The sequence below is a fragment of the Schistocerca piceifrons genome, chromosome 3 (genome assembly GCF_021461385.2).
Source record: "Schistocerca piceifrons isolate TAMUIC-IGC-003096 chromosome 3, iqSchPice1.1, whole genome shotgun sequence".
Lineage (NCBI taxonomy): Eukaryota > Metazoa > Arthropoda > Insecta > Orthoptera > Acrididae > Schistocerca > Schistocerca piceifrons.
In genome coordinates this window covers 361986437-361997001 of record NC_060140.1, presented here as the reverse complement: position 1 = coordinate 361997001, position 10565 = coordinate 361986437, and the positions used below count along the sequence as shown (strand labels likewise).

At 37.8% G+C, this 10565-nt stretch overlaps 1 non-coding gene across 1 annotated transcript; it reads right to left on the bottom strand.

Annotated features, from left to right (window-relative positions):
* Positions 1–4069: 4069 nt before the first annotated feature.
* On the bottom strand, positions 4070–4144 carry Trnas-cga. The gene has a single exon. It is a non-coding gene; the product is annotated as a tRNA-Ser (tRNA).
* Positions 4145–10565: the final 6421 nt, after the last annotated feature.

The following is a 10565-nucleotide window of genomic DNA, read 5'->3' as shown; positions in this document are numbered from 1 at the left end:
ACATTATTTACTAAAAAATGGTATACCAGTGTAGATCCGGCAAGAAAACTCAAAACGTGTTTGACGCCCTTATTCTATATCGCAAAGGAATTTCCAAAGTAATTTTAACGATCAAACTGAAATGCAAGTGACTGCGAAACACAGTAGTCAAGGAATTACGTTCGCAAAGTCATAAGGCAAAAGAGAAGTTTTCGTTGTTACCACCAGACATTCGAATGAAGTGGAAAACGTGACATCAGAAAGAGAGGGTAGGTGCTATTGGACTTTTTGATCAGTTGACTGAAAATAATAGTCTGTCGATAAAAAAAGTAAACAGATAACAAAACTGAATCTAATGTCAGAATTCTCATTTTTTTAATATAGAAACCACTGTCGTAACGCATTATATGAGTTCCAAGAAGCGGAAACAGTTGACAGTTGTGCTCACACAACGTTCAATGAAGGCACTCCAGTCTGTGTCGATGATGAAAGAAGTAATCGCCAGTTAGGAACAAAGAAAGAAAAGGCGATTTATGTCTGCAGCAAGTTTTCTGAACGTTACAAGACAAAAACAAAAAAAAAACAAAAAAACAATCGGGCGGCATTTAGGTAGAAAATTAACTTAACAGGTGGTTACCATTTGTACTACATACAAATCGAAATCCTATATTCTTAATTAATGTTTTAGGAAACTTCATTAAAATTGCAACATTAGTTTTTTAACCTTGATGCTACCGTTCCCCATGAAGTGATGTTGTCCAAACGAAACGTGCACTGTGAATTGCCACGGATTCATTTCGTCCAAACGAAAAGTACACTGCTAGATCCAGGGGAGATGCTGCGGCCAAACATCGCCTGTCTTGCGAGAGTAACGGCATGCTTAAAGCGTTAAAAATTTGAAGATTAAGTTTTTACACACTCATATACTTCTCTGAACTGAGTTATTTTTGGATTGTTGAATTGCATATGTTTTTGAAATAAAGCAAGCTACTGGCTTCCAATTCTCTCATCAACTCATTTTATAGTATTTAATTATCTGATAAGTTTTATACGGAAATTTTTTATTGAGGGAAGGTTTCAACAGAGTAGTTACAACAAGGCCAGGAACACCAAGGGCAAAAGTATATTCACTTACTATTTCCCTTCCAGTGTACGCTTTAATTTCCAAAATACATCTAATTTCAACATCGGACAATATAAACAATTTTTTTCCAAATCTGTGCCTTTTACGTGGTTCACTTTGTTCGAAAACATGTCTTTCCACAGAATTACAGACTTGTCACTGCACATATCTCTGGACGGATTTAGAGTTGAGTTGAGTTTCACGGTAAAAACATTCACAATCTAATTTCCTTTATGAAACCTTTTAGCCCTCTCGGAGTCTCCCAAAATGCTAGTATCACTCAAATGTATGATTCGAAGAACTATCCGAAATCTGTAGGTACGCACTACTTTCGCAAAGAAAGGTGTTTCAGTCAATATGCCTGTAGGCAAATAATCCTTCATTCTACTCCTTTTTAAGTCATCAGAATCGTCAGCACTTGTAACTGTTCACTGTATTCCCCTGGAAGGTCCTTGACATCATTCATTCACTGCTTAGTAAAAGCTGTTAGTTTCACTGGCCATGTATCCCACCAACTGCTTGTCCAATTGAAGCTCAAAACATTCACTTTCAGTAGGTTCCTCACTTAGTCCACAGCGAGGATTCACTCCAGAATTATCTTTGGAAAAAGCCTCAGGTGTAAAGCCACCGTCTGTCAGCCATTTCCAGTCACTATTGCCAACGTTTTCCTTCTTTCTCGTTTATGAATGGCCCGGTTCATGAATAATTTCAACGCGACTCGATGAAACTGGTAATACTTTGCAGTCTTCGTGGTCTGAGAAATCAGATTCCGGAGCTAAGTTTTCATTTAGCAGTATTTCTGAACTTTCGTTGTCACTCAAACCTTTCGAACAAGTAATTCTCATCAAGCACAAAATCACAGGTGCAAATATCGAACTTAATTCCCATAGATCGAATGTATACAAGGCTTCCCGAATTATTAGGAAGGATACTATATACATTTAGTGCGATTTAACTAACGTAGCGTAGTTATCTGCTATATTAGCAGGTCCTTTGCCTCTCCATTTTCTGCGACCATTGCTTCCTTCTTAAGGCTGCTGTACATTATACCGTCCATCATGTCATCCAATATCTGGAATCTCTTCCTTCCTCGCTTCCTATTCCCTTCTACATAACCTTCGAAAACGGTTTTTATCAGTTCGTCATCCTTTCTTAACATATACCCAATCCATTTTTTTTTTCTTCTCCTTATTACATCTAGTAACTGTCTTTTCTCTCCCAGTCTTCTCAGTACCTCTTCATATTTAACTCTGTCCATCCAACTTATTCTTTCCATCGTCCGGCATGTCCAGATCTGAAAAGCCTCCAGCCTTCCTCTGTCTTTCTTCCTCATAGTCCATATTTCAGCGCCATATAGAAGAACACTCCATACAAGACATTTTATGAGTCTCTTCCTGAGATCTCTCCCCAGACCGCTACAGAAAATTCTCCTTTTCTTATAAAACGCCTCTTTTGCCATTGCTATCCTTGTTTTAATTTCTGTGGTACACTTCCAGTCGGTGTCTATCCTGCTCCCAAGATACTTAAATTTGCACCCGTTCTAGTATTTCTCCATTCAGCATAATTTTTGTTTCCTTTTTCCTCCTAGTGCCAATACTTTTGTTTTATTTGTGTTAATGTTCATTCCATATTTTTTTCCGTTAGTTTCAATGGTGTCCACCAAATCCTGTAATTCTTTTTCCCCTGTGGCTAGAAGGACCATGTCATCAGCAAACCTCAAACACACTACTCTTCTTCCTCCAATTTCTACGCCTTTGTCATCTAATGAGCATTGGTCAAACATATTTTCCAAGTAGAGGTTGAAAAGAGTAGGTGATAGACAGCATTCTTGTCTTACTCCTTTTCCTAGTTTGTACTTTCTCCTCTCACTTTAACTGAAACATTTTGATTAAGATATAATGAGTTTACAAGTCTTCTGGTTTTCCAGTCCACTCTCTTTTCCCTGATTATAGTCGCCAGCTTGTACCAAACCACATTGTCAAATCCCTTTTGTAGATCGATGAAGCACATATATAGGTCTCTTCGTTTTTCAATAAACTTGTTTCCCAGGATTCGTAACTACAATTATCGTGCTCCATGTAGTGGCACTCTGCTAAATGGACACACCGTGAAATGGAGTTGTGTTTATTTACTTTAAAATTATTAGCTTTCATCCAGCTTTTACTTCTTCTTTAGGTCAAGCAAAGTGTGCTAAAGTGACAATGCTTATGTGTCTCCTAGAGGCAGTGAATCAGCAGCCAGTACTTCCACATTAGAAGTACCAACGGGAGATATGTGAATACGTATCGTTTCTTGTTCGATCTGACGTGATAAACAGATCAGTCTCCTGACTCTGCAACATGACGTCAAAGGTCTAGCAAAAAAACCACTGTTCGTCATGAATCATAGGGATAGTTGAATATTTCTTTCGCTATGAGACAGACGTGTTGTTGATTATTTCGTTTGTTGTAGCTTCAGACCAGGCTAGATTTACAGCATGTATGTCAGTTATCTTCACTGTATGTGGTTTGCGTATCATAGTTTGGGTTCGCTGACTGCCACATTAACTTCGAGACAGTGGTACCGTACCTCGAGAGAGAACGGCGGAGATTCAAACTAGAGACTATTAACATTGCACTGATAACTGTAAATTGTAATTTTGGCCGGAATTATTTTTAAATAACGAGTCTAATGCAAATTTAATAAATTACACCACCATGTAGTATGTCCTAAATACTAGTAGAAGTGATGCAACAAAGTAATACTGAAGAAAATCGTGATGTTGCCAGCCTTGTCATTTTTTATGTCCACAATCTCATCCAATTACGATCGCATATCACGGAAAACATTCATAAGTAGCCAAATTACTTGTCTTCTCAGCCTATTTCCCGAATTTGAAACCTACGGAAAACCTTTGCATCAGAATGAGATTTTCACTCTGCAGCGGAGTGTGCGCTGATATGAAACTTCCTCGTAGATTGAAACTGTATGCCGGACCGAGACTCGAACTCGGGACCTTTGCCTTTCGCGGGCAAGTGCTCTACCAACTGAGCTACCCAAGCACGACTCACGCCCCGTCCTCATAGTTTTACGTCTGCCACTATCTCGTCTCCTACATTCCTGCTACGCAGGAGAGCTTCTGTAACGTTTGGAAGGTAGGAGACGAGATACTGGCAGAAGTAAAGCTGTGAGGACGGTGCGTGAGTCGTGCTTGGGTGGCTCAGTTGGTAGAGCACTTGCCCGCGAAAGGCAAAGGTCCCGAGTTCGAGTCTCGGTCCGGCACACAGTTTTAATCTGCCAGGAAGTTTCAACCTTTCCCCGTCTGCAACAATGAGCCAAAGGCCATGGGCCGTTTCTGCGAGACCAAAAACATTAAAAACAGATTCTGGGAGGGCGTTGGTGACTCGTACATACAGAATCCCACGTAATCCACACCGGAGATGTTGCTGGAGATGCACAAGGTAATTTTTTCTGGTGTGGTGTTTAACTATAACTATTTGAGTGATTATATTGATACCATTAACCAGATAATCACAAAGGTTTCTTTCCTGAGTTAGGAAGCAAAAGTTGCGTAATTCGAGGACGATAATAACTTGTTTTGGAACATAGTATTACATTAAATATTACTATTTTTACAATCTTAAAACAACGTTATGAGTATGGACTTTTAAGTGATGAGATGCTTCCTTACCAACATGAACGACATGTTTTCCTGTGATGTTTCTATTTGTAACTGTGTATTCTGTTGCATTAGCTCTATGTACCACAATATAGTCTCTTACTTCCTATCTTGAAAATACACGTTTCCCACATTATGAAATTTGTTCCTTGGCTACTGACGTTTTTAACTTTACGCTTCTTCCGGTGATCCAGTATTTTGAATATTTTGTTTCTCAGTACTCGGCGACTGTCACGTCACGTCACGTTAAAAGCTCCAGATCCTTGTATTTTCTTGCTTCATTAAAACATGCAATTTTAATTTTCTAAAAAGACTGCTTTTAGTTTTATCAATTTGGTATGTTTCAGACATAATTCATTTCTTAAGCCAGATTAAATTTTGTTCCCATGGGCGTGGGATTAGTCTGTTTTTGGCACCGCTGATGTATCAAAGAGACTAACAGGAAGTACTTCTTCCTACTGGAGAACATCTTTATGGAACTGAACCCGCACACGAAACGGGCATTTTAACCTCCTCAGTTTGCGCACATTGGATCCCATGAGTGCATGTGCCAAGTTTCAAGAGACATGGGACTCTTATTTCAAGTGAAACTATTTGTAACATTTTTAAAGTTACTTCTTATTGGAAGAGCCTTTAAACTACAGTACGAGACAGCCTTAACTGGATGAAGTCGCAGTTTTACCACACTCGTTGTATAATCCATAAATACATATGATCTACAAATTGTTCCACTATGTAAAGACAAGATGTTGTTTAACATTGTTACCAAAAATCTCGAAAGCCATTTGACCGATTTACTTCACATTTTTACACGGTACTCTAACGAAAATTCGGGCGGATACAGGCTATATATTTTTAAAGACGTACTGATATATAAGGAGAAAAGTTCTTTAGCAAAATTCCGGAAATGTAGTCCAACGATTTCCGTCAATATGTATGACACTCTGATCCATTAACTTCAACTTTATTATGACATTCCAAAGAACAATCGGACAGGCAGAGGCTATATATTTTAATACATATATAAGACATAAATATATGTGCAATATACAAATAGGAAAAATTTTGATCAAAAATCTCAAAAGTATATATTTTTAACATAGGATACACGCAATTTTTAAATATATATGTAATATATGAAGCGAAATGTCGAAACCAAACGCCAGCAAAGACAATATATATATATATATATATATATATATATATGCTAGAGGAAATGTTGTTGCCAGTCTCGAAAATCTGCTGAACGATTTACTTCAAATCTTTACATAATTTTATTATGCACATTCGGACAAAGGCTACTGTATAATGACAAGTCATTTATTTCTGTTATAAAAATTCTCAGATAGTAATAGACTGATTAACTTCAAATTTTTGCATGACACACTAAAGAACATTTGAACGGATATAGGCTATATATATACACGTATATAAAACAAATAAACTTACATGTAAATTATGAAATTTAACGATTGTCACCCAAAATTTCAAAAAGTTCTTCACTGACTTACTTCAAATTGTTACATGATACTCTAATTAACATTGTGTCAGATACATGCAATATATTTTAACATATATAGTAAATAAACATATACATAACATACAAAGGGGAAATGCTCCTTCCGACAACCTCGAATGTGCTTCAGGTTTTTTCATGATACTGTACTGAGCGTTTGGGAAGACATAGGGTACACACCTGCAATATATTTAACAGATGTCTATACCACTATGTTTTCTAATGTTGTTACCAAATTCTCAAAAAGTTTTTGATCAAAATTGAAACAAATGAGCCCATTGTCACTGTTATTTTTAGTCTTATTAGCAAGGTCTCAACACTTCTAAGAGTGCCTTCATAAGAATTAAAACAATTAAAATGGCCTATAACATAGTTACAAATTTATAGGAAAAGACATTGTTATATAAAAAGTGCAATTGCTAACAATAAAAGACAGAGGCAGTACTTACATGTCACATATAAAAAATTTACAGCCAGAAGGGCTTTGCTCACAAAATATATAAAGCACCGAGAAGAAAGGATGTAAATTAGACATACTGGAAGAATTAGAGATTTTTAAACAACTTTCTCGAAGTGATAGTCTCATTCTCAATGAACAGCTGCAGTTGCGTAGCATAAATTTCTTCAATGGTATAAAGCCGTTACTTGACATTTCATTGCGGGTCTCCTTGTGCAGTTTACCGAAATTTTTTTTCCATCTATGTTAAGTCATAATTTTTCATTTACTATATGATTTATTGACTGTATTTCATGTTATATCGCTTTCTACGAGCTGTGTCATTCAGACCTTCCTTTATCTTCTAAAATGAAGTTTTTATGCTTCAAACTGTACTGCTAATCTCTGATGCAGACAGAATGTTACTTTATCTGTCGCTGTTAAACAAAATATTACTTTTTACATTATGTACTGAACAATATTCATTATAATTTTCGTCTGTCTACACTTGAATGTTAAGTAGCCAAGTCGTACCTGCAGCTACTAGACAGCACCCTCGATGCAATGTCATGTTCACCTGCCCACACTTGTTAATGCAGGCGCCACAGTCTGTTGCAACTTGTGGCTGTACAGGTACGAGCAGCCCATAGTGGCTCGCCTTCTCGCATTCCTTTTTATATATTTTGTGACTAAAACCATTCTGGCCCGTTAATTATTTCACTGTGTGACATGTAAGTACTACCTTTGTCTTTTATTGTTAGTCAGTACATACACTTTTTATGTAAAAAATGTCTTTTCCTATTAATTTGTACCTACGTTATAGGCCATTTTGATTGTTATAATTCTAAAGAGGGCACTCTTAGAAGTGTTGAAAATTGGTCAATAAGACTAAAAATAACAGTGTCCGAGGGCTCATTTGTTTCAATTTTATTTTAGAAACAGTCACTGACCCAAGCAGCCATGTTTAACACATTGCGAATTTTCTTATCATTATACTTCAGATATTTACATTACTAATAAAGATTCAAATAGACTTAGGATGTATATATATGTACAGGGTGGTCCATTGATCGTGACCGGGCCAAATATCTCACGAAATAAGCGTCAAAGGAAAAAACTACAAAGAACGAAACTTGTCCAGCTTGAAGGGGGAAACCAGATGGCGCTATGGTTGGCCCGCTAGGTGGCGCTGCCATAGGTCAAACGGATATCAACTGCGTTTTTTAAAATAGGAAGCCCCTTTTTGATTACATATTCGTGTAGTACGTAAAGAATTATGAATGTTTTAGTTGGATCACTTTTTTCGCTTTGTGATAGATGGTGCTGTAAAAGTCAGAAACATATGGCTCACAATTTTAGACGAACAGTTGGTAACAGGTAGGTTTTTTAAATGAAAATACAAAACGCAGGTACGTTTCAACATTTTATTTCGGTTGTTCCAATGTGATACATGTACCTTTGTGAACTTATCATTTCTGAGAACACATACTGTTACTGCGTGATTACCTGCAAATACCACATTAATGCAATAAATGCTCAAAATGGTGTCCGTCAACCTCAATGCATTTGGCAATACGTGTAACGGCATTCCTGTCAACGTTCGCCTTCCGTAATGTTCACACAAGCATTGACAGTGCGCTGATGCATGTTGTCACGCGTTGTCGGTGGATCACGATAGCAAATATCCTTCAACTTTCCCAACAGAAAGAATTCCGGGGACGTCAGATCCGGTGAACGTGCGGGCCATGGTACGGCGCTTCGACGACCAATCCACCTGTCATGAAATATGCTATTCAATACCTCTTCAACCGCACACGAGCTATGTGACGGACATAGCCATTCTGTCATGCTGTGAAACATCTTGTAGTAACATCGGCAGAACATTACGTAGGAAATCAGCATACATTGCATCATTTAGATTGCCATCGATAAAATGGGGGCCAATTATCCTTCCTCCCATAATGCCGGACCATACAATAACCCGCGAACGTCGCTGACGTTCCACTTGTCGCAGCCATCGTGGATTTTCCGTTGCCCAATAGTGCATATTACACCTGTTTACGTTACCGCTGTTGGTGAATAACGCTTCATCGCTAAATAGAACGCGTGCAAAAAATCTGTCATCGTCCCGTAATTTCTCTAGTGCCCAGTGGCAGAACTGTACACGACGTTCAAAGTCGTCGCCATGCAATTCCTGGTGCATAGAAATATGGTACGGATGCAATCGATGTTGATGTAGCATTCTCAACACCGACGTTTTTGAGATTCCCGATACTCGCACAATTTGTCTGCGACTGATGTGCGGATTAGCCGCAACAGCAGCTAAAACACATACTTGGGCGTCATCATTTGTTGCCGGTCGCGGTTGACGTTTCACATGTGGCTAAACACTTCCTGTTTCCTTAAATAACGTAACTATCCGGCGAACGGTCCGGACACTTGGATGATGTCGTCCAGGATACCGAGCAGCATACATAGCACACGCCCGTTTGGCATTTTGATCACAGTAGCCATACATCAACACGATATCAACCTTTTCCGCAATTGATAAACGGTCCATTTTACACGAATATGTAATAAACATGGGGGTTCCTATTAAAAAAAATAAAACGTAGTTGATATCCGTTTGACCTAAGGCAGCGCCATTAGCGGGCCAACCATAGCGCCATCTGGTTTCCCCCTTCAAGCCTTCAAGCTAGACGAGTTTCGTTCTTTGTAGTTTCTTCGTTTGATGCTTATTTCGTAAGATATTTGACCCTTTGACCCGGTCACTATCAGTTGACCACCCCGTGTGTGTGTGTGTGTGTGTGTGTGTGTGTATGTCTAGTGTGGTAAGTAAATAGAAAATGTTTATAATGGTAAATTTCTTGGATTAAAAATTAACACCAAATGCATTGGGTAGGAGCGTGCCACAGGACCTCTGAAGTGCCTAAACAAGTCCTAGTTTGCAATGAGGATGTCTTCAGAAATATCTCACATAAAAATTTAAAAAACTAAAACTGCTTTACTTTTTTTCATTCCACGTCATATGGTGTAATATATTCAAGTACTTCATGAAGGCAATCTACTTTTGTGAGCTCAACTATGTATTAATTGCAGTCTGAATTCCAGAAGATCCTCCAGAGACGTCTTCAAGAAAGTACAGATACTAACAGTTGCTTCCCAGTGTACATATTCCTTAATTAAATCTGCCATAATGATATGTATCCTCATAACACCAACATCTCAGTTTTTGGAATCGGTACTAGAAATAAATTTTAAAGTTACTTTATTTGATAGAGAAAAGTGCAATAGCAGAGCCAATCGCTGTATATATCATTAATAATAACGAATAATGTTAGTGTTACGTGAAATCTTGCTTCACTGCAATTATTCAGGATGTGTAAGCGATCACTCTGAGTTTATTTTATGATCTTCACTGTATTTATGTTTGTGACAACTTCGCTATTAACTTATGAACGAACATTTGGTTCAATTCGTCTTATTCTTTCCGCTTCTTTGAGGGTATGTGGAAGGAATATTATAGGTTACCTAAGTGTTTTTTAACTGTATCATGCACTGAGGTTTTTAGGACATGTTCTGAGTCCTTGAGGATCTTCTTACTTTGAATCTATAGAACAAACACTATATCTGTCTAATGTTCACCATTAAACAGATTCGTACCATGAAACGTAATTTTCTAAGGTCTGTAAAATACCACCTACTGCCACCATAAACTCTACCTTTGATGCTCTACATGCCAATTTGAATGCAATGAGGAATATTTAGGAACTAGGGTGTGCCAAAACTAGTGAATAATTTGCACATTAAAAAATACAGTTTACACCCCTTTCGTTTCCCATTACTATAACAC